Source organism: Pinus tabuliformis, chromosome 3_1, assembly GCF_031772625.1.
Source record: "Pinus tabuliformis cultivar Carrire ecotype Pingquan chromosome 3_1, CPIR1, whole genome shotgun sequence".
Lineage (NCBI taxonomy): Eukaryota > Viridiplantae > Streptophyta > Pinopsida > Pinales > Pinaceae > Pinus > Pinus tabuliformis.
This window is the reverse complement of record NC_142301.1, coordinates 899,134,682-899,159,621: the sequence shown is the minus strand read 5'-3', so window position 1 is coordinate 899,159,621 and position 24,940 is coordinate 899,134,682.

Here is a 24,940-nt window from a genome sequence, read left to right as displayed (position 1 = left end):
CCTCTTGTTGCATTGCATATTAGGTGTCCCGCCCAGTCAGCTGCATTCCATTAGGCGCATGGATCATCTGACGGTAGTGGTTTCTCCTTTAGTTTCCCTCATGTCATTTACCTGCTGGCCCATGTTAATTCATCAAAATCATATATAGTCACCTTTTTGTCTTTACAGTTTGCAAAATTCTTTTTTAGGGTTTCATTAAATAGGTTTGCAAAATGTATAATAATATTCAGCAGGTACATGAGGTGGTTCTAGCACCAATAAATTTTATAACCAATTGTTCATAAATGTATTTTCCCTCAAAACGAAAAACAGAGTATTTCATATTTTATTGTATAAATTCATGTAATTTTATTTCCTTCATATGTAAATCACTTCACCTGCAACCCTGGTCACTTTCCCTAGCCTCAGTAGCTCCAATCCCCTGCAAAGCAAACAAACCACAAGTCATTCAGTTCATCATAAGCTCAAATAAAGAGAAAAAGCTCAAAAAACAGAGCTAAAAAGTCAAGTCATGTTCCAAACATTGTAAAAGTGGGTTTTCATGAAGCAAAAATTAAAGGTCCTTGTATATAAGTCATTTATTCAATTGAAAGGCTCATTTGCATTCAAAAGACAAAGTTTGAGCAAAGCAAAGTTGTGTTTGAGAGAAAGCAAGAGAAATTTGGAGAAATCTGCCCAAAAGAGGAGGAGTGGTGCAGCACACACAGTAGGCTCAACGCATAGGGCCGTGATTTCTAGTGTAAAATTGAATGGGTGCGGCACATACAAAGGGAATGGTGCGTTGGGTTTGAGGCGTGGTGCATAGAGCTGCCAAGCCCAAAATCTTTAGCAACTTCCTCAAATCACCCAAAACCTCCAGTGAACAAGTAAGTACAGCTCTCCTCTTGGCTAGTGAAAGAGTTTGTTATAAAATTTATGGTGGATGGTGTAAACAAAAATCAAACCCTACATTTTAGCCATTTCCCAAGAAACTACTGTCTAGGGTTTGCATTATTGTTTTGGCTACCAAAATTTATTCTCTTGTTTCTTCATTTGTCCACTCCTTCACTCATTTTCTCACTTTATTCCCCATTCCCTAATTCCCATATTCCCAAAATCATCTACCCCTTTCCCCAATTCCCATTTCCTAAATCCTAAATATAAATTCCCAAACCCTAGCTGTTATCCCTAAAACTCTTATATCACTCCCTAATCCTCTATTTCCCTAACTAAACCCTATCCTAATAGTCCCAAAATCCTCATTGTTTCCTCCCTCCACAGTCCCTCAAATATTTTTCCCTTGGTGGTAGAAAATCAAGAAACGCCATAAATTTCCTATTCCACATCAAGAAAACTCACCCGCTAGTAGAGATGGAGTCTAATCCCTCATATGATCATGAAGAAGAGACACACAGTGACTCTCCCACAGAGGTACATGCACCCAGGAGGCCTCATATGGGTGGCAAACATATTTGAGAAGAACCTACCACTCTTGCTGAATTACAGGCCTACCCTCTCGCCATCACTTGTTTCCAACACCAATCTTGCTATGAATTTTGTGAGATGGTTGCTAGAATCCAGTTTCATCATGAGTTGGCTCGTTTGTTTGTGCTTCATTTACATGATGGTCAAGCCAATCTAGCTGGTGTCACATTCACTTTAACACCAGAATCTATTTCACTAGCAACTGGTATTCCTAACATTAGAGAGCAATGGAACAAGAGGCAGCAAATTGAGAGGCAGCATTATGAAACATACATCAAGCCCGGTTATTTGAGAAAACTCAACAAAGTATTTCATTTTCGGTACCTCAAAGATTCATATGCTCGTTTAATGAAACTGATAATGAAGTATTTCAGCTGTGAGGGTCGGTTTTCCCGTTTATATGCCTATCATATCAGGCTGCTGATGCATTTTACCAGGGTGAGGATGATGAACCCCCCCTACTTCATGTGCCAAAATATTGAGAAAATGACCACCCTAGTGCAACACAAGACTCCTCAGCAGTAGTAGAACAATATTTACCATTTTGCTCTCATTAAGATTGTGGTCATCCATCAGCTTGGCTTGCAGGGCATCACTTGGGAGGACTTCATTTCTTGTGAGTTTTTCATAGCTCCTCAGGGACCTCCCGAGGTTTTGCATGAGACAGGTGAACCATCATATCAACATGAGGTTCATGAGACACAGACCAATAGTATGCCGGTGTTTATCACTTATTAGAAGGGCACTAGATGGTTGTTCGCAACAGCTAAGGAAGTATTATCTCCACCCAGGGTGGAAGGGGTCTTGCTTCCGTCATCAGCATAACAGGTTCACGACAAAGGCAAGAGGCCACTATAGGATGAAGGACCATCAGGTGAGCGGGAGACTGATTTCATTCTCATTGAGGGTGATGATACTGATATGGGCCTACAAAGCACAAATCTCAAAGAAGTCATTCAAGAGAAGCAGGCGGACATCAATGCCTTGTACCTCAACTTGGGGAGGGCTAAATGGACAATAAAGTACCTAGAGCAAAGAAATAAGCAGCTTGAATATCAGCAAGTGATTATGGAGTTGCAAAACATTCGGGAGAATCGCCAAGCTGCCCAAAGGAGGAGGGTGGAGCTCACGTCACTTTAGCAAGAGATCAATGCCGATCCGGAGTCATGGCTTGAAAGATCCAATATCCACTTAGAGAGGTTTTTGGATAAGGCCAACAAGGACAAGACATTGTTGAGACATATGGCATATCATTACATGGTGAGAAACAAAGTTTGCAAGGTGAGAATCAGGAGCTTAAAGGCAAAATTGAAAAGGGCATCAAACAGGCGAAAGGAGCATGATAGACTTCAGATATTGGCTGAGGCTCCCTTGGCCCAACACAATGCTTGATGGAGAAGACTCAACCCAAATTCCAAAAAATTTGGGGCACTTTTTGCATTTTTGGAATTTTTTGGCATAAAAAACAAGATTTTCTGCTCTATGTGTCGTGCCACCTGACACTCGCTTTTGATGGGAGCCTCCAAATGACAAAAACTCAGCATTTTTGGATTTGGCATGGAAATACATGCTTTCCTACCAATGGCCAAGAAATTTGGATAGGTTTTGAGCCCTCAAAAAGGTAAAAAACACTCAAAAAATGACCTTACTGCCCCTATTTTGACACACAGGAAGCAGTGTTGGGAGAACTAAATTTTGGCGGGGCAAATGGAGGAAAAATTGAAACATTCCACTTGGGTTGGAAAGTATACAGGTAGACCTTTCCAACAAGTACACTTGGAGCAGATTTTGACACCAGGAAGGCCTACAAAAGTGGCTCCAAACAAGCGCTATCCATAGAGAATCAGGCAGAACGCATAGAGGAAATTTTCCTCAGTTTGACCAAGTATACTCTGTTTTTTGCCTAACTTTTGCCAGTTTGACTTTTTCACTTTCTTAGTATCAAATTTATGATGTAATTTAATGTAAATTGATGGATCATGATGTAAATATGTCAAATTTTCACTTATGGAGGTAGATTCATATGTTAAAATGTTGTTTGAAACTTAATGAATCAGTTCCCTTGTTTCTAGAGGCATGTTGTTCCATTGCCTAATTTCTAGTTCTCAGTTTAGAATTAGTTGGAATAGCTCCTAAACATGTGAGCTTGACCCCTAGAGGCTACGATGAACTATGGTTTGTCTATATTATGTGGTTTTTCATTCATTAACATGGTTGGACTCTTGAGAAAGCAAGGAGCTTCATTGTACACCCATATCAATATTTTGGCTAAGGAATTGAGACCAGGGTTTACAGGACTCTTTAGGATCCCTGCGGAATTTTGTTTTGGTACAGTGATTTTCTTTGTAATTTTGAATTTACTTATGTGTTATTTATGAAATTATCTATCTTGTTTCTTCTTAACTAAATCAAACAAGAGTGAAAGTAGAATCCATTGAAATTGCAGTGCTCTACTTGAGGTTTGCTTTAGTTTCTTGATGTTTTCAGCTATTTGGAGAGGATCCATGACCTCTCCTGCTCTATTAAACTCCTCACCTTTCTAATCCCTCCATCTCATTTGATTTGAAGTGCCAAAATAAGTTGCCTACCTTGCCCCATTGAGATCTCTGCAAGACTGAGCCTCATTCCCTGCACCCAAGATCTGTCTTTCCATTAGAACCAACAAGTCATCATTTTATTCAATCAAACTCTTTTCACATATACCTAGCCTAAGATTAGTAGTTATATCAGTCATCTCAAGGCTTTAGTGATCATATTTTGCTGAGATTGACCTGGAGAGAGCCCTCTCCCGACCTGGTAGGGCTAGCTACCAGGTTAAGCGTGGTTTGATGTTGGTCCTGGATCCTACCTTTCTTAGCCTGAGGTAGATTTAGTCTCTAACACCTTCACCTTTATTTTCTCCTATTTTCCTTTATTTTCATAAATAAATGTCAATTATTTCCTCTTATCCTTTTCCAAGGCATTTTCCAATTTCCATATCCATAAATTAATCACAAGTGATACCCATCACTATGTTCTATCCAACATTCATCTTGGAATATGTGTCCCATAACCTTAGTTTAATTTTATTTACATGAAAATCAACCAGCGGTTGTTACAATCCCTATCACCTTCATCCTGTTGCTGTAATATCTACTTCAACTGCTAGTACCTATCATCATGTTGCCTTGTATGCAAGATCTACTCTTGTAAATTTGTCCCATAAGAACTCTTAGCTGAAATATGATTCACCCGCAACCCTCTACTAATAGTATCTGCAACCATGTTCTCCTTACCATTGATGTAAATGATCTCAAACTCACACTCAGTAAGGGTAGCCAACCATCTAAATTGCATGGCATTCAGATTGGGTTTGTAAAAAAAAGGTACCTTAGCCTACTAAAATCACTCATCAATATGAACATCCTGCCATGAAGATAATGTCTCCACATATTCAATGCATGAATGATAGCTTCCAACTCAAGATCATGAGTCACATAGTTCCTATGCTTCTCATTCAACTTCCTTGACTCATAGCATACCACATGCCCTTCCTGCATCAGGACTCCCTTCCTTCATCAGGACTCTACCAAGTCCTTCCTCGCAATAATATGTACATACCACAAACTCCTTATAGGGACTTGCAATCTTCAAATTTACCATAGAATTTTTAGGCATTTGCTTCAATTGTTGAAAACTACCTACACACTCCTTGGTTCATTCAAACTTCTTTCCTTTCCTCTCCAAAGATGTAATGGGATAAAAAAATAGGTGAGAAGTTCTTGATGAACTACCTATAAGAACCTATTAGTCCCATGAATGATCTTACCTCATCCACATTCCTAGGAGCTGGCCATTCCATGATAGCTTTAATATTTTCTAGGCCCACTAATATCCCCTCCTTCGAAACAACATGTCCTAAGTAATGAATTTGAGACTGAAAGAAACTCCACTTTCTAAGCTTGGAATACAATTGATTCTCTCTCAAAAATATCAACACTACTACCAGGTGCTCTACATACTCTTCATCATTCTTGGAGTAAGTCAATATATCATCAATAAACATTACCACAAACTTGTCCATATAAGGGCACAACACACTATTCATCAAATACATGAAAGTGGTAGGATCATTAGTATGGATAGAAGGAACCACCTCAAAATCATAATTCTCATACCTGGTATAGAATGTGGTCCTGTAAATGTCTTCTTATTTGATGTGTACCTGATGATATATTGATCTTAGATCAATCATCGAGATCACTACTACTCTCTTTAGCTGATCAAACAAATCATCAATCCACATCAATGGATACCTATTCTTGAGAGTCGCATTGTCCAACTACTTGTAATCAATGGATAATATGAGAGTACCATCCTTCTTCTTCACAAAAAATATTGGTGCACCCCAAAGCGACACACATGGCCTGATATATCCTTTATCAAAAATTTCCTTAAGCTGCAACTTCAATTCCACCAACTCATGAGTGCCCATTCTGTAGGGGGCCATAGATTTTTGTGTTTCTCCTAGCTTCAAATCAATAGAATATTCCACCTCTTTACGAGAAGGAAACTCTAAAATCTATGCAGGAAACACATCCTGAAACTACTTCAAAAAAAGATACTTCGTCATGAATTCCTCGTCCTCAACATCCTTCCCTTTCGTAGAAGAAATATGAATTGCAAGAAATACACATGCTTTCCTACAACTGTGTTTTTCCTGCATAGCTCTAACCATTCTCACCGATGTAAGATTCATCTTTCCTTGTAAGCCTCTTCCTTCTCCATCATCATCAAGACACTCAATAGCCTTTTCATAGCATTCTACCTTAGTCCTCTAAATGAACAACCAATCCATGCCCAAAGCATGCTATATGAATCCAAAGGAAGCACATTTAGTGTTGGAAATAATACTGAGAGCGGGGGTGAATCAGTATTATCTAGCAATTTAACAAATCTTCCTTATTTGATCTTTTGAATTATTCTTGCATATCAGTACCATAAAATAATGAGCATGAACAAAGAAAATAGACAGTCACACCAAAGAACACAAGATGTAAGGTGGAAACCCAATGCGGGAGAAAACCACCTGCTGCAATATGTCTCTATCTTCTTTCAATTTAGAAATTCTTTTACAATGATTTTGTACTGGTGCAGTCCTTTACCAGTACGCAGGCTGCAACCTGCAGAGAGCTACAACTCTCTCTCGTTTTCCAGTCTCTCCTGGAAGGGAGCTACAACCCCCTACTTCTTTTCATACAAGGACCACTTTTCATAAATTTTCAAACTGGATCCATAAGCATTAATTGATCATCAAGTGTAAGAGAATCACCCAATCAACTGTAGTAACCAGATCAACAATAATAGGACCAAAACCCAGAACACAACAATGAGAAACAAGGATTTTAAGAGAAGGAAGCACCCTGCTCAACTGCCAGCCTGAGTCCGGACTCACCCTGTTCAACTGCTAGCCTGAGTCCTTGGACTCACCCTGCTCAACTGCTGACCTGAGTCCCTGGACGCACCCTGCTCAACTGCTAGCCTGCGTCCCGGACGCACCTTGCTCAACTGCTAGCCTGCGTCCCTCGCACTGAGTCTATTGAACTGCCTGTGTCCCGGCGCACCAGAACCCTTCCTGCACCTGCGTCCGGCGCTCCTGAAACGCTTCGCTCCTGCGTCCCGGACGCACCTGAACCCTTACTGCACCTGCGTCCCTCTGGGCAAAGATGATTTCAAGACTTTAGAAGTAACCCAGACAATCAGATCTACAGATCCGAGCAAGAGCCGAAGAGATCTCGGTCCATCAGATTCGCCTTGTTTAGATCTAGACCAGATCTTATCCTCATAAGATGTTCAACCAAAAACATGATTAATCCAAATGAACTCCTTTGCTTTATATAGGCAAGCTCCTCCCCAAAACATGGAACAATACCACGAGCCGACACCATAGAAACACAAAACCGTCGGCTAGAAACCACACAAGAAACCCCTACGTGCTTTTCTCTGTCTTGAAATGTGTGCACTGGGTGGACGCACCCCCTGAACGGCTGGACTGCGTCCCTGGACGCGGGTTCTGCATGGTATACCTGCGGGGACGCACTTTCTGAACAGATTGCCTGCGTCCTTCTTAAAAATAGAGAGCTGATCATCAAGAATAGTGATCTATCACCTGAATGGGTTGCCATCAAGGACAACACCTGAATCATAATGCCAACAATCTCCCCCTTTGGACTTGATGGCAACCTCATGATCTTCAGCTTCATTCTCCCCCTTTGACATCAAGGGCAAAGGGTATGCTCCCCCTACGCTCATGCTCCCCCTATGAACCTGATTTGCAGCAACGTACCACCATGAAAGAGATAGAGACATATTGCAGCTATTTCCAAGATCTCCTTCTCCATAATGCCAACAATGCACTATGTGCTCCCCCTGAGCCTATACCACCAATAAGAAGATGTTCAACAATAAGATGATGCATCAACAACCCCCAGCTTTTGCCTGAGGTATTCAAAAGTGTCCCTGGGCAACGGTTTGGTGAAAATATCAGCAACTTGTTCCTTAGAAGGAACATACTCCAACTTGACCTTCTGTTCAAGTACTTGTTCCCGGAGAAAATGGTACTTGATTGGTATGTGCTTGGTTTTTGAATGCATAACCGGATTCTTTGAGATGCTGATTGCACTTGTGTTGTCACATAAGATAGGGATTGGAGGTGTACAAGTGATTTGATAATCCTGCAAAGTCTGCATCATCCAAAGGAGTTGGGTGCAACAAGATGCAGCAGCAACATATTCTGCTTCAGCTGTAGACAAGGCAATTGAACTCTGTTTCTTGCTGAACCAAGATACCAGTCTGGAACCCATAAAGAACGCACCACCACTTGTGCTTTTCCTGTCATCCACGCTTCCGGCCCAATCTGCATCTGTATAAGCATGAAGAGTGAGATCTGTATCTCTAGGATACCATAAGCCATAATTTTGAGTCCCTTGAAGATATTTGAAAATTCTCTTCACTGCCTGAAGATGAGTTTCCTTCGGATTTGCCTGAAATCTTCCAACTATTCCAACTGCATGCATGATGTCCGGTCGGGTACCTGTCAAATATAGTAAACTTCCAATCATAGATCTGTAGGTTGGTTGATGTACTGCTGCAGATTCATCATTTGCACTGAGACTACATCCTGTGACCATGGGTGTACATACTGGTTTTGCATCTTCCATGCCATATTTCTTCAAAATCTGCTTGAGATACTTGGTTTGAGATAAAAGGATTCCTCCTTCCTTTTGTTGGATTTGCAAACCAAGGAAGTATGTCAGTTCTCCTAGCAAGGACATTTCAAATTCTTTCTGCATGACTGAGGCAAAGCTTTGACTCATAGCTTCTTCATTGCTGCCAAAAATAATGTCATCTACATACACAACAAGTATTAGCAATTTGTCATTTTCAACTTTTATATATAGATTTCTATCTGCTGAACCTTTTGAAAAACCTTGTTGATGAAGATATTTGTCCAACCGGTAGTACCAAGCCCTTGGGGCTTGTTTGAGACCATAGAGAGCCTTTTTCAATCGGCATACAAGATTTGGATCATTTCCAAGAATGAACCCATCTGGCTGTTCAATGTACACTTCTTCTTCCAAGTCTCCATTCAGAAAGGCTGATTTTACGTCCATTTGAAATACTTTGAAGTTCTGAAAACTTGAGAGAGCAAGGAACATTCGGATGGCCTCAAGTCTTGCAACAGGAGCAAAAGTTTCTTCAAAGTCTATTCCTTCTTGCTGTGCATACCCTTTACAAACAAGTCTGGCTTTGTTTCTAATTACTTCTCCATTTTCATTCAATTTATTTTTGAAGACCCATTTTGTTCAGATAACATTCTTATCCTTTGGTCTAGGAACCAGTTCCCAAGTGTTGTTCTTTTCGATTTGCTCAAGTTCTTCATCCATTGCTTTCACCCAACATTCATCTTTGCATGCCTCTTTCACATTTTGTGGTTCAGTAGAGGAGAGTAATGCCAAATAGCTTTAAGCTTCTGCAACTGTTCTTCTAGTTTGTATACCTGCTTCTTTCTGTCCCATGATCTGAGATTCTGGATGGTTCTTCTGAACATATCTGGATGGAGTCTTTTCTTCTATTCTTGTTCGTTCTTCTGCGTCTTTGTGAGGTTCTTCTTGAGATTCTTCTTGAGGTTCTTCTTGAGGTTCTTCTTCTTCATCATTCTGTCTTTGAGGGTAGCTTTCATCTTCTTCGATGTCTTCACGATGTATTTGCCTAGGAATGTATCCCTTCTCATCAACCACTACATCAATGCTGTCAACAATTCTGCCAAGTCTTTTATTGTAGCATTTGTATGCTTTGCTATGTGGAGAATAGCCAAGAAGAATGCCTTCATCTGCTCTAGGATCAAGTTTGCCAAGCTGCTCCTCAGTATTCTTGATATAGCATTTGCTCCCAAAGATTTTGAAATGCTTTACTGAAGGAGTTTTACCACTCCAGAGCTCATGAGGAGTTTGAGTGCTGTTCACCCGAACATTTGTCTTGTTGAGAATAATAACCGCAGCATGTGCAGCTTCACCCCAGAAAGTTGCGGGAGTTCCTGATTCATCAAGCATAGCACGAGCCATTTGTTGGATTGTTCTGTTCATTCTTTCAACAACTCCATTTTGCTGAGGAGTTCTAGCTGTAGAGAATTCTCTCCTTATCCCATGTTCATCACAGAAATCGAAAAATTCATTTGAAGTAAATTCCCCACCTCTGTCGGATCTGAGGCACTTAATTTTGTGACCTGATTCATTTTCAACCAAGGCTTTGAAGGATTTGAATTTTTCGAATGCTTCATCTTTGTGCTTCATAAGTCCTAACCAAACAAACCTGGAGAAATCGTCAATAAATAATATCAAGTATTCCTCTCCTCTAGGTGTTCTTTTCCTGAATGGTCCACATACATCTGTATGTACTAGCTCAAGAGGCATGCTAGCTGATCCTTCTTTCTCTAGAAAGTTAGTCCTGGTTTGTTTTCCAAACTGACATGATCTGCATATGGTGTTGTCAGGAATTTTGATATCTGGAAGATCGCGAACTGCCTGATATTTGCATGCTTTCCTTATTTGAGAGAAGCTTAGATGTCCCAACCTTCGATGCCATAACCAGTGCTCTTCATCCTTGCTTAGATAGCATTGTTGTTGTCCTTCTTCAAATATGTATAGATTATTTGGAGTTCTTTTCCCTTTGAGAACTGTTTTACCTGTATCAAGATCACGAACAAGACATCCATTTGATCTGAATATAACCTCGGTTCTTTGATCACACATCTGGCTGACACTTAGTAGATTATGCTTCAATCCATCAACAAACAAAACATTTCTAGCCTTAACATCTTCTTTTAAAGGAGCAATACCTTTTCCTTTTATAGTTGCAGGAGTATCATTTCCAAAAGAGACTTTCTTTCCCTTTTCTAAAATAGAATAAGACTCAAGTTTTTCTTTATCACCTGTCATATGCTTCGAACATCCACTGTCAATGTACCATAGATTTTCCTGTCCTTCTGCATAAAATGCTATCCCACATCTTTCTGTTTGAGGTTCCTTTATTCTCCATGTTTTGGTTCCTGAGGCTTGTTCCCTTTTCCGTTCTTGTTCCTTTCTTTCCTGAAACCTGCTTCTGCATTCAAAGTCTTCATGACCAAAATTATTGCAAATAGAACATTCAACTTCATTTTCAAGAGCCGAAAAGCTGTTATAGGTCTTTTTTGTAATCCCTGTCATACTTCTTTGTTTTTGAGCTTCCCTAGTCATGATTGTTTTATACGCAACACATTGAGCTGCTTTGTGACCAAAGTTATGACAAGAAAAGCATTGTCCATTGAAGAAGCTTCTGCGGTTATTGAATCTACCGGCCAACTGATTGTAATTTCTATTTTCATCTATTTTTGAACCAAACTGGGAAGATTTTACCTGTGGCTGGTTGTGGCTTTTGTTCACCCTTAAGCTGAATTGCCCCTGATAGTTTCTGTTTGAAGTTTGTCCCTGCTTTACCTGATGATCTTCATTGTGCTTTTGCTCATTTCTTCTTGCTGCATCAAGATAACTTTTTGAAGTGGATGCTTGAGAAGTTTCTCCATTATAGCCCAGACCTGTCTTATTTAGTGGAGATCGCTGCACACTGATAATCTCATCCAAAGTTTCAGATCCTTTGACAAACTTGAGATTAATAGCTTTTGTTTTCTCAATTTCTTTTCTAAGACCAACAATTTCACCTTCTAATTTTTCAAGATGTTTTTCCTTTTCATCAATTTGAAATTGTAGAGTATCAATGATCATGTTCTTTTCTTCTATACATCTCTTGAGTCTAGTAATTTCATCATAAATGTTATCCACATCTACAGCATCCTCATAATCATCATCTTCAAATGCCATTAACAACCTATATTTATTACCTTGTTCATCTTCATCACTGTTTGATAAGCCATCACTATCTTCATGGGTGTAGTAGCTTTTCTTATTTGCACTTTGTTTCTTGTTCCATCTAGTTGGTTCCTTTCCTTTATCCTTATAAGGACATTTTGCAGCATAATGACCTACTCTTCCACAAGCAAAGCATTTGAAAGGTAGCTTACCTCTGAACCTTCCAGAACCCCTTTGAAGATTTCTGACAAAATTTGATTCTTCTTCCTCTTCTTCTGGAACATGGCTTGCTTCATAGTGATCTTCTTTGCCTGATGCCTTAAAAGCAGCCTCCCTTCTGTCTGATGGACCTCCCTTTCTCATTTCATAAGCAGTTAGAATTCCATGTAGCTGAGACATAGTGAGAACACGGAGATTTTCTTTTTCTTCTATTGCAGATACTTTAGATTCAAACTTGGGGGATAATGATCTTAGAATCTTTTGAACTACTATAGACTCTTTTATTTCTTCACCCAAATTTTTCATACAATTAACAATCTCATCTACCCAAAGAAAATAATTAGCCACACTTTCATCATTATACATCTTGAGAGTCTCATATTGAATCCTGAGAGTTTGAAGTTTAGCTTGTTTTACCTGTTCATCTCCTTCATAGCTCGTGATCATTTTGTCCCATATTTCTTTTGCTGATTTGAAGTGCATTACCTTCATGAATTCTGTTTGGGATATACTTCCTAATAGAGTACTGACTGCTTTTGCATTTGTTTCATACTTCTTTTTCTCAGCTGGATCTGTAGGAGTAGCTGAAGGAAAAGCATAGCCTGTTTCTACAATGTCCCAAACTTCTGTACCAAGAGATTGAAGATATGCAGTAACTCTTACCTTCCAATAATTGAAGTTTGTCCCATCAAAAACCGGTGGCCTGATTGATGCTTCTTTCTCGTAGTTGCTCATGATGAACGATCTACCTTCAAGCGATCAAGCTTTTCTGAAGGACCTGCTCTGATACCAATTGTTGGAAATAATACTGAGAGGGGGGGTGAATCAGTATTATCTAGCAATTTAACAAATCTTCCTTATTTGATCTTTTGAATTATTCTTGCATATCAGTACCATAAAATAATGAGCATGAACAAAGAAAATAGACAGTCACACCAAAGAACACAAGATGTAAGGTGGAAACCCAATGCGGGAGAAAACCACCTGCTGCAATATGTCTCTATCTTCTTTCAATTTAGAAATTCTTTTACAATGATTTTGTACTGGTGCAGTCCTTTACCAGTACGCAGGCTGCAACCTGCAGAGAGCTACAACTCTCTCTCGTTTTCCAGTCTCTCCTGGAAGGGAGCTACAACCCCCTACTTCTTTTCATACAAGGACCACTTTTCATAAATTTTCAAACTGGATCCATAAGCATTAATTGATCATCAAGTGTAAGAGAATCACCCAATCAACTGTAGTAACCAGATCAACAATAATAGGACCAAAACCCAGAACACAACAATGAGAAACAAGGATTTTAAGAGAAGGAAGCACCCTGCTCAACTGCCAGCCTGAGTCCGGACTCACCCTGTTCAACTGCTAGCCTGAGTCCTTGGACTCACCCTGCTCAACTGCTAACCTGAGTCCCTGGACGCACCCTGCTCAACTGCTAGCCTGCGTCCCGGACGCACCTTGCTCAACTGCTAGCCTGCGTCCCGGCGCACCAGAACCCTTCCTGCACCTGCGTCCGGCGCTCTTGAAACGCTTCGCTCCTGCGTCGCAGACGCACCTGAACCCTTACTGCACCTGCGTCCCTCTGGGCAAAGATGATTTCAAGACTTTAGAAGTAACCCAGACAATCAGATCTACAGATCCGAGCAAGAGCCGAAGAGATCTCGGTCCATCAGATTCGCCTTGTTTAGATCTAGACCAGATCTTATCCTCATAAGATGTTCAACCAAAAACATGATTAATCCAAATGAACTCCTTTGCTTTATATAGGCAAGCTCCTCCCCAAAACATGGAACAATACCACGAGCCGACACCATAGAAACACAAAACCGTCGGCTAGAAACCACACAAGAAACCCCTACGTGCTTTTCTCTGTCTTGAAATGTGTGCACTGGGTGGACGCACCCCCTGAACGGCTGGACTGCATCCCTGGACGCGGGTTCTGCATGGTATACCTGTGGGGACGCACTTTCTGAACAGATTGCCTGCGTCCTTCTTAAAAATAGAGAGCTGATCATCAAGAATAGTGATCTATCACCTGAATGGGTTGCCATCAAGGACAACACCTGAATCATAATGCCAACATTTAGATGGGTTGATGTAGGCATACAATTCAGCTCAAATGTGTAAGATCTCACCTAATGATGAACTCTTCTCTTGGTCCCTGTAGCTAACTACACTAACTAATATTCTACATGCACTTATGTATTCAAGAAACACTTATCCACTAGGTCAAGACTAATGTAACTACAGTTACATCCAAGATAAATCAAAATGGAAACAACTTGATCATAAATCTTACCTTCCATCTCAATAATGGACACCTGATGATTAACCTTCCTATTATCCACTGCTGCATAAATCCAATGAATACTTTACCCAACATATCTAACTGTTTATGCCTCCTAAGCACTATAAATATGAGGTCTACCACCCTGATGCGATGGAAAATATATCTTGTGATGCTCTCCACGACAAGTCCAACACTACAAAGGATTCATGAAATCATCTTTATTCTTCTCCTCGATCTAAGATCCATGTCCTCTATTAACTCCATTGAGCATTTCATAAGTTGCCACAATCTCATTATCACTTGCATCCTAAGGTCTTCCTCGCTTCTTATCCCACTTTCCTTTAGCCTTATCATTACCTTTCCAATCTTGCTTATGCTTATACTTATGCTTCGACTGCACATCACAATGCTTTATATTCCCAATGACTTCCTCCAATGACAAAGGCTCATCATACTCAATATGATCTTTAAATTCTAAAGGAAATACACCAATGAACCTTTAAACCTTTGTATTCTCATCCATGAGGTAGGGAATATACCTCAAAAACTCTAGAAACTTAATAATATACTCTTCATCTATCATAGAAACCATCTTAAGCTCATATAATTCCTTGGCATTTCCATCATAATATATCTTTGACAAGTATTTCTTCATGAATATTCTTTTAAACTCATGCCAACTTAACTCCTCTATCAGGATGCCTCTGACATGCTCCACATCTTGTCACCAGATATTTTCTCTTCCCTTAAGACCTAAGATAGTTATCTTCGCTTTCATATCATTTGAATAATCATGCAATCTGAAACACTTCTTCATCCTAAGTAGCCATGCTTCTGCATATTTTGGTTTCTTCACATACCCATGAAAAGTAGGAGCCTTGACTTTGTTTAACTCCTTGGGAAAATACTTCTTCTCACTTCTCTTATAAGGATGTTAGTGGTACTGACGATGATGTATCTCAATATCAAACTAGAATAGAATCCATGAACACTACCTCTCCTGTCAGGTGCATCCAACCATCTACCACCTGTAACTGTATCATATCTATCCAACTTGTATCATGATCGAAACCTTCTACCTTATGCCCCATTAGTCCTTTCCTCTTGTCCATGAATGATCCTCAGCTATCCCTAATTTTGTAAATGTGAAACTCTATGAAGGATGACTATGTTAACTTCTGCTTCCTCTTCTTGAGCTCTGGTAAGTATTTCCTATGACTCAATCTAACTATTATTTTTTGCCTTGCAACTTCTGATTTCTGCCTTCAAAATTCTGAGTGTGTCTGTTATTTTAAGAGAATATTCATCTCCTTTTTGTTCGAATAATTTGTAAGGAGAGTCATGTGAACTATAATTTTCCATTATGCTTGTCATCGCTGATCTTCTTCTTCTTGCAAACATTTCATGTTAGACAAACCAAATAGAAAAAAATATGAAACCATACTTTAGTGAAGTTCAAGGGAGGCTATCACATCTACACAAATCAGTGCAAATTAGCATGATACATATACATACATCATGACATCAACGGATCAACATCCCAACCTCATAACACACCAACATCATAGTGTTGACACTAAACTGCAATAATGACCATCATAATGCATGCATAGAAAACATATCGACAACTAACATGTATTCATAATAACCACATCTACCCTGAGGTCCAGTACTGCAACCTCACTCTGGTACCACCTTGTAACGCGCCACCCCACATTTACCCACTTTTACAAGTTAAATGTCACTATGATACGATCTAACCTCCAATTTCTAGTTATGGAAGTTGAGTCAACACACTAAGAACTTACAAACATCCCTCAGGGACTATAGACCACTTCAAAGCCTACAAACCACCCTAGGTCATCAATCCCTGAGCTACAACCTTTTTTTAGTAAAGAAACTCCCAAACCACATGCACAACAAAACATTGGTGCAATTATAAGTTCCCAACTACACACACAACATAGCATCGGTGCAATTATAATGTCCCAACCTGCACACATAGGCCTACTTCCATGTGGTTATGGCCTAAAAATCTAGTTCTGTGCCAACAGTTTTGAGATATGAGCCTCCTTTTTAGCCTACCATCTAGACCACTACCCAAAATTGCTTTTCTAGAACCATAAAAAAGATGATGACAAGGTCAACCAATCAAAAAATCAAGCAAGAACTTGACCTAGACATGCCTAAACCATGATACACATTTCATCATACATATGGTAAACATATAAGCTACATTTCATGAATGCATATCTAATCATAAACTTTTGAAATTTATCTAAGAATCACTGAGAAAGATCCAGGCCCTCTCTAGCTAACTGCAATAACATTTGTTAAACCATGCATTCATCAACCATTCAATAAATTATCAAAACATGTCAAGAGACATAGATAGAATACATCATATAACCAACATATAAACAAAATGGAAACCATGGAATTTATGCCATAAAATAACTAGCATAATCACTACAAATGCTCATAGATAAAAATAGGAAATATCTCATATTAACATATGAAAATGCCAACCAAGTTAGGAACTTCCACGTACCACCCGACCATAGATTGGTTAGAACAAAATATCTCTTTATGTCAATCACTCGTGTGCCATATTCTAAGCATGAATGTGGTGTCATAAAGGTTAAACAAAAAAAGACCAACTAGGGCTTCTAGAGACCAAACCACCTCAACCCTCAAACAAAGTGATTTCACATCTACGATCTAGAAACCACTAACATCAACTAGATCAATCTCTACCCAAGCTGTCCAGGGCTCCCAAAACTAGTAACTAAACCCACAACTATTTAGGGCTCTAGAGCATTTGTTCCAACCCAAGGCTCTAGGGACTAGTAACTCAACTGCAGGGCTCCAGAGCATTTGTAACAACTTGCAGGCTCTAGAAACGAGTAACTCAACCCAAGCTATTCTAGGGCTCCACAATATTTGTTCCAACCCACAGCCCTAGGGAACCTAAGAACGAGTCAAAAAATAAGTGGGAAACCCAAGACACCATGGCTATCTAGGAAATGGTAAGGTAAGGCTAAAACCACTGTTAATCCAAGAAAATATCCATGCTAATGACAACACATAACCAAGGAACCACATGCATGTACCATGGATCCAAAGGCCAGTAAGGAAATAACACATGAAATATTTTACCTGCAATGTATCCCTATTGTGGTTGTTGATCCAAATTTTCCTTGCTGTCCCTTGCTTTCATTTTCTTTCTTTCTCCTATCCAACTAAATGCTAGAGTGCTCTAAGGATGCTCCAAGAATGCTCTAAGTGTGCAAGAGTATGAGAGAATGAAATAATGAAAGGAGAGAGCCAAAATTGAACTGAAAAAAGTTGTAAATTGATTCTCTAATGCCTTTTTATTATTGATGTCTCCTCTTTCTTCATTTTCCTTTATTTTCCCTCTAATTTCCCTTGCATGCAAACTTGTGACTCTTCATCTTCCTTTTCTCCTATTGTCCATATTTCTCATAATTAAATCCCAATTAGTGCCTCTTTTACTTTGTCAATTTCCATAGGCATTGATTAATCACAAGTGATGTTGAATATGATGTTTTGCCCACCATTCAGCTTGGAATGTGTCCCATGACCTTGGTCTTATTTTATTTACATGGGAAATAAACCAGTGGTGATTACAAGCTCATACAACTAGTGTGATATCCTTAATTTTACCAATTCTTTCCAGCAAAAAGTTGGTGAATGAAAGTACTTTCCTTGGGGTATATTTTGAGCATTGTAGACCTAATTCTACATTATGACCTTAAGCATTAAGTTAGGTCATGAGCCTCCATAAACCAAGCAACAATGTGTTATTTTTTCATGAAGTTTCATGGAGACATGAAAAGGAGGAGTTTTAAGAGAACTTGATAGATTGTGAACAACAAGGACTTATCTTGATGGTCTTATTATTCTAGTTGGATTTCTAGAGTATTAATTGGTGAAGGTATTTTACCCTCAAGAAAACACTTCAATTCCCATTGTTACTCAGGAACTGTTGCTATGTCAAGCAAGGAGGCATCAACTTTGATGTTGGCCATATGCTTGAGAATGTCAAAATCTGGCAACATGGAATATGAAGAGGGACTAGAAAAATCTACATTTTTAAAGGTGGAGGTGTTTTTTAAAATTGAACATGATATCGAGCAATCTGAAGATCTTGGATTTTTAGACTATTTAGAAACTTGATTTATGGAATTACGAGCCCTAAAGGAACCTCTTGTTTCAATGGCTAACAGTTCTTCGTTATCGATCTAGTCAAAAGTTACCATGGTGGGATTAGATTTTTTTTTTCCAAAGATTCTTTCTCTTGCACTAAATTAGATTTGGAAGGCTTTCTCGTATTCTTCACAAAATTTACACTGTGGGCGAGAGAACAAAATTTTGGTTGTATGTTTGTTGAGTAGCATGAACATGTGTTAAAGAAGAGGGTTCCATTTGAGATTGTATGTTAAGTTTTATTTTGTAATAAAATGATCTATCATTTCTCATGTCTTGCATGAGCCGAAGAATATATTTTATGCTAGACATATTAGCTCAACCCTCTAAAGGAATGCTAGTTCTATGAAGTTTTTCTTCATACTCTAGGCAAATTTGGAGTGCAGACTCAAGACTAGTGGATTTGTTTCTCTTCTAGTCATTGATGGTAAGCGGGAGGAAATGCATTATAATAGTCCACCATTGCTTCTTGATTTTGGGGGTGAACAACTTGAATAATTTGATTATATAATTTAGTAAAAGGAAGGTTTAATGATTTAATGGTTTCTCCTTTTGAAAAGGAGATGTTATTATAATCAAATAGAAATGCAATAGGATTCCTAGGATGCCCATAGGTATATTTGAAACAATAACAAAGCTCTTCACAAGTTGAAAAGGCTTTGGAGGGTGGTTAAAAAAAAATCAGTAGTAGCTTTGCCTTGAAGGGAATTTAATCGTATGCAAGTGTCAGTATTTTTTGCACCAATGTTGTGGAAAGCATTAGAAAATGTGATTAAATGTTCATTTGTGGTGATAGTTTTGTTAACAACGAACTTGTGTAAAGAATCATCAAATTTAGAAGAGATGCATTAGTAGGTTCCAGATTCAAATAAAATTGGACATGAAAAGGGATGGTTTACGACCTTCTTCAAATTGGAACAAGCCATATTTTTGGATGACGTTCATAGGGTTAATGGAAATTGATGACGAGTGAAAGATGAATAGATAGACCAAATAGAGATCATTGGGGTGATAATCAAACCTGAACTAGATGAGGAAGACTTGGAGGCAGTTTAACCTTGGGACCCAAATGAATATTGTGATTGAGTTCCAAAGATGATATGCTTAGTAGGGGTGGTAGTCCTAGAATATCTAGTAAAAATTTGAAGTAATGAACATCGATATTCAACCTTTAATATGAATCTACAACTTTGAATTTCATTAATTGGAGTGTATTTAGGACTTTCACCTGTAACACATCTAGAGGATTGAGACTCACCACTCATACAAAGATTATGGACAAGGAGTGTGTACATGTGGGCGTTCACCTTCACAGTGTTCGTTATTTATGACTCCCTCCTCCTTAGCAATTTTAATTTCCTGAGCAATTACAACCCAATCTTGATTTAATTGATCAATTTATCTAGGTGGATATTGAGGCCACCTACCTATTCCACTTGGACCCTCACCATTGTTCTTTCATTTTTTTTTTTAGTTTCCTTAATTGTAGCACAGTTTACTATTTTTGGCAATTTTTCGGGTCCTGAACTTCGAGAGCCATTTTGAGGCCCTAAACGATGTTTTTTGGAAAAAATCCTCTAAAGAAATCAAAAGAAATCACATCATCAGTTGTGTTCCGCAGAGATATCTTCCCAACGAGGTATCATACGTGTCAAACGGAGATAATATGACCAAGTTACGACCCTAGGAAGTTGGCTGCCCAACTAAACCCAACAGGGCCCATAAACTTTTGGTGTTACATCTCAGGTTAGGGCTTTGGTTGTTTAGGGTTTTCTCTTATTGTTCAATAACAAAAAGGCCCTTGAGCCTCATTGTAACTCATTTTAGAGACATGTAGCTACCAAATCTATTCTCATAGATAAGCTACCATCGCCTGAGATAGCCTTATTTCCATTCTATTTGTAAGCATATTTCAGTATTTGATATTAATGAAATGAAGTGTTATTCTTGTTGCATCTTTGTATTTATGGTTATATCTGTAATTTGTTGTGTTTCTCTTTAAATCCGGATTAGTGGTATTCGAGGAGTCTGCTCTTTCTATGGTTTTCTTTTCATGTCCCCAACAAGGTTGGGATATAAGGAGTTAGGGCTCATTCTGGTTGAACCTTTGCAAGAGCAGCCTCACAAACCCTGACAGTCACCCATGGGGGAAGAAAATAAAAATGAGGGAGCAGGAGATCCTATCAAAATATTTCTCGAGGAGGCCCTTGACAAACAAAGGAATGCGATGATGGATAACTTTGTCCAGATGTTGGCTTAAGGGCACCTAACCTGGGTTCAGAGTTGTTCACGCCAACCAAAAAAACCCTAACTATTGGCCCTTTCGGCAACAACCTGCATAGTGCAGGCTGCAATCTCACCCAAAACAACATTGAGGGATGCTAGAACTAGTTTTTTATATCTTGAGACAGTGTGATAAGTGGTCATAAGCCCTTGTAGCCCAGATCGGCCTTCGCGCAGATCTATATCCTTATATGGCTTACTACTAGAATTCTCAGAAAATAGCTTCTATACCTTCGTGAAGGTCTACGATCAGACTTTATAGACCCTAAAGAAGCAGTATATCTACTTTCATGTAGTAATTAATAACCCTAGATCTACCTTCACGCAGATCTGTCCAATTCATCAGAAATCATAACAGAATTAACCCTTATCTTCGCGAAAATAGATAATTAGTTAGTTCATGCATAAATATTATAGATTCAATGGATTCATGCAGTATTTACACATTATTTCATTGAAAACATATCATTGGGTGACAAAAGGTAACATAAACATAATTAATCATAGTACTCAGATGCAAGATATTTCTCCAAAATCAACCTTTATTCAGTTCCAACATTCAATTTACAAACTTCCGGGGTCCGTGCACTCAGCTACTAACTTACCAAGGCCTCCTACGAACTCAGCTGTAGGAGCCTTCCCCTTTCGCCTAAGTACAAGAAGTAGAGCCTTCCTACCTTCCCACTTTCCCAAAACAATCTTTTATCTTGACTTAGATACTCCTAGTTACTACCTCTTAGACTCGCTATGGCTCAACTATAAACATCATTCTTGCTTACAATAGCATGGCCCACAACCTATGGGTGAGTCTTAAAATTGACCTATTACTTACCCAAATAAGGGGCTAAAGCCTCTTTGAATCTTGTCTAGGTACGCGCTCTGCATCCACTTTTCTCAGAGACTTTACATTCTTTACAAAACTTTTATAAAATTGGGTTAAACTAACCCCAAAATGAACCCTCTGGACCCTATCCTAACACTAGATCCTTCAACAGATTCCCACAAGCAATGCATCCACATCCAATAGCCACTCTAGAGCCTCCACAAATTTTAAGGTACAGGTAAACATTGACATTCCCATATATGAGGGCCAAATAGATGCCAACATCATAGATAAATGGTTAAATCTACTAGAAGGATATTTTTTTGTTCATGGTTTTTCCAGCTGGGAAAACATTACCTTTCTCTTCTCAAAGCCACCCCCAACATCAAGGATTGGTGGGAAACCTACTGCGAGTAGAAGGATGAAAGCATGACCTCACGGTTTTTAGTTGCTCCCACTTGGAATTCTTTTTGGCATGCCATCAAGGAGTAGTACTACCATGTCGGGAGTTATGACAACAAATACATAAAGTGGACCACACTGTGACAAGGAAGGGACCAAGATGTGGCAAAGTTGACCAATGTTTGTCATACCCTTTGCATGAAGTTGGGTATGAAGGAGTCTTAGAAACATTTGTTACTCAAGTACTATAGCTGCCTATATAGATACATCCAGGATGAGATGGAGTTCCTCAACATCTCCTCGCTTGGCATGGTGTACCGATATGTCATCCAGATCAAGCCGAAGTTAAATAGAAGAAGCGAGACTTTGCATCTGTGAATCCGAAGCAAGGGAAGGTAGCCCCCATATTGCATAACAAAGGACAAAGACAAGGCGGGATGGCCTAGGATAACCCTCCAAAGCCACAAGAAAAGGACAACAATGTGACGCTGAAGAAGGACATGGGAAAGTGGTGTGAGTTCCATAAGAGCTCCACTCACAACACAAGTGAGTGTCTAGTTAGGCAGTCACTAGTGGCTGAGCTAAAGGCTTCAGAATTAGATGCAAGTTCTAACTTGGAGTCAAAACCTGAAAAGGGGAATGAAAAAAGGAAGTAGATTATCGATGCCGAGCCCAAAGCCACCATCACCACCATGAAGATCTACAAGGAGGAACTCAAAGATCCAGAGGAGGAGGAGCATCTCTTCCACTCTCATATGTCGGTAAAGGGTTCCCCACTACAATTCATTGTAGACAATGGGAGCCAAAATAATCTCATTGTAGCAGAAGTCATGAAGCTTCTGGGCTTACCGACTACAACACATCCACAACCGTACACCATCAGGTGGCTTCACCAAGGATGGGATCTTCGCATGAGCCAACAATGTCACCTTCCATACAACATCAATCCCTTCACGGATGAGGTATTATGTGAAGTTTCTACCCTTGATGTTTGTGATGTATTATTAGGCCAACCATACTTGTGGAAGCGACATACTATGTATGAGTTAACGGCTCGCGTTGTTATTGTTACCCTGGGAAATAAGTTGTACAGGATACCGAAGGTAGCACTACCTATGACGATCTCTCTAGTTACTGCAAAAAAATGCAGTAATCTCATTTCCAAAACTAGGGAATTTATTTTCCTAATGATACACCCTCAAGGAAAGAAGAAAATGCTGGCCACACCCTCCAAATAAGGTCGCCTCTCTACACAACAATAGAAAATGGACAAGGTTGTGGAAGATTACGAGGACATGTTCACCTCCCCTGTAGGGGTGCCTCTGCACTGTTAGGTCAAGCACTCCATCAATCTAACCCCAGGTGCATCATTTCCCAATGGACCAATCTAACAATGCTCTGTTCTGGACAATGATGAAATCAAGAGGGAGATTCAGGAGCTGCCATAAGAAGGTCACTTCCAGTTGACTTCATCTCCCTATGGGAGCCCGATTGTGTTGGTACAGAAGAAGGATGCGACTTGGAGTCTTTGTATTGACTATCAGGTGTTGAACAAGATCACTGTCTAGAATAGGTACCTGATCCCACGGATTGATGATCTCCTGGGAAAACTCAAGGGGGAGAAATATTTTAGAAAGATCGACTTGAAGTCCAGATATCACTAGGTACCAATCAAACCCTCCAATGTGTGGAAGACTACCTTGAAAGAGAAGGAGGGCCTTTTCAAATGGTTGGTTATGCCTTTTGGGTTGAAAAATGCTCCTGAAACCTTCATGAGACTAGTGGATGACATCTTGCGACTATTCACCAACTCATTTGTAGTGGTATACTTGGATGGTATCCTGATCTTTAGCTAGATTTGGGAATAGGACCTCCACCACATCCGACAAGTTCTCCAAACACTACGGAAACACAAGTTGTGTGCCAATTTGGAGAAATGTACTTTCAGCATGACTTAGGTTCAATATCTAGGATACATTATTGATGAACGGGGGGTGCATGTGGATCCATCCAAGATCCAAGTCATTTGGGATTGGCTAGCCTAAACCACTCTGACAGAGCTCCAAAACTTTCTTGGTCTTGCCAACTTCTACTGTAGGTTCGTGTTGGGCTTCTCTCATATCACTTGACCCTTGAGTCAAGTCACCAAGGGTGGAGCAAAATAAAAATTCTTTTGGTCTGAATCTCAACAAAAGGCACTCACAAAGTTGAAACATCACCTCTTCTTGCACCAATGCTCACATTACAAGACTTGCAACAACCATTTGAGATCGAGATAGATGCCTCTAGCTATGATATTGGGGTAGTCCTTACTCAACATGGGCATCCAGTGGCATATCATAGTGAGATACTTTCAGACACAGTTCGGAAGTATCCCACTTATGAAAAAGAGATGTATTACATTGTGCAGACATGTTGATATTGGAAGCATTAAATTTTGGGGAAGGAAACAATCATCCACATAGACCACTGGCCCGTGCAGTTCATACAAATGCAAGGGAAGTTGCAGAATGATTAACATCATAAGTGGTCAATATACCTACAATACTTCCATTTGAATATCAAGTACAAGAAGGGTAGCACCAATAATTTTTCAGATTGCCTCAGCCGACCACCGACCATGGCGTTAACCATCGTGCTTAACTCTTGTGGGCATGATACTTCTGATTGGCCACTTATCTACAAAAGCGACCCAAAATTCATCCACACATACCATACGCTCTTGGAGGGTCAGCAAGTTCTATATTTTCACCTCCAGAATGCTCTGTTATACCACCTGGGACACCTTTGTGTTCCTTCAAGTGACTGCACGAAGATTATTTGGGAAGCACAATATATTCGAACTGTTGG